The sequence below is a fragment of the Portunus trituberculatus genome, chromosome 24, assembly GCF_017591435.1.
Source record: "Portunus trituberculatus isolate SZX2019 chromosome 24, ASM1759143v1, whole genome shotgun sequence".
Classification (NCBI taxonomy): domain Eukaryota; kingdom Metazoa; phylum Arthropoda; class Malacostraca; order Decapoda; family Portunidae; genus Portunus; species Portunus trituberculatus.
Window position 1 is genome coordinate 13449021 of NC_059278.1, and position 935 is coordinate 13449955.

General features: G+C 40.6%; 1 protein-coding gene across 19 annotated transcripts in view; it reads right to left on the reverse strand.

The window, feature by feature from the left end:
* Nucleotides 1-546: 546 nt before the first annotated feature.
* Nucleotides 547-935, reverse strand: part of LOC123508378 (tight junction protein ZO-1-like) — a 206367-nt gene continuing 205978 nt past the window's right edge. For all 19 annotated transcript variants that reach the window (XM_045262073.1, XM_045262069.1, XM_045262064.1 and 16 more), the window contains one exon: nt 547-935. This exon is cut by the window's right edge and continues 1963 nt beyond it. The gene's annotated coding sequence lies outside the window, so the exon portion shown is untranslated.

Here is a 935-nt window from a genome sequence, read left to right on the forward strand (position 1 = left end):
CCCCTTACCCTATTTTTCACTTTTAGTGTGCCGGTGGGGTTGCAGATGTGGCACCTGCCTGTTGGACCATTGATGTCTTTGATACTAGATGTCTTTACAGGAGGTATGACTTTATGTTAAATCAGCAATTGCACCGTGAGACTGATTCGAGGCCGATTACCAGCATAGTCCATCAACACCAACTGCAACTATATGGGCATGTGGCACGCTACCCAGAAGCTAATCCTGCATATTGGGTTGTCTCCGAAAGGGATAACCCAGCATGGAGGAGGCCAAGGGGATGTCCACAGAACTCATGACTGCAGCAAGTCAATGCCTCTTGCTAGGAGTTACTAGGCACAGGAAGGGAGCCTGCATGAAGACTGGCGAGGTGTGATTGCCTGGAGTGGCGCTTAGGGTAGGCGAGGCGATGTGCCCCCCAGCATATACCCCCAATGATTAATTGACTGAATGGATGAGAGAAGGAGAGAAAGAGTGAGAGTGCACACATCATTATTTCATTTCATGGAACCTAAAAGAACTGATGGAATATGATAAAACTATTGAAAAAAAAATGCTTTATATTTAACACTTTCTATAGGATACAAATGGTTTTCATATACAGAAATATTACCATTGGAACACAAATGCATTTTCTTATATACAGAAACCATAAGGTTCGTTGTCTGAAAGCAAAACACAAGATATTGTAATCCTTAAATCTGCACTTTTTATTATATTTTTAGACTAGTTAACTTGAAACAGACCAACAGACTAACAGGCGGGAACAACATTCACTTACTGACTGGATGAAAATACTGACACAGTAGTTGCTCCTTCCTCCTCAAGTGGCAGACATTTCAGCTGAGGACACTGTACAGTTATTTTATATACACATCAACAAAGGAGTTTTAATAAAATTATACCTTTAATTGTATTGTAATTAAAAAGTGCAA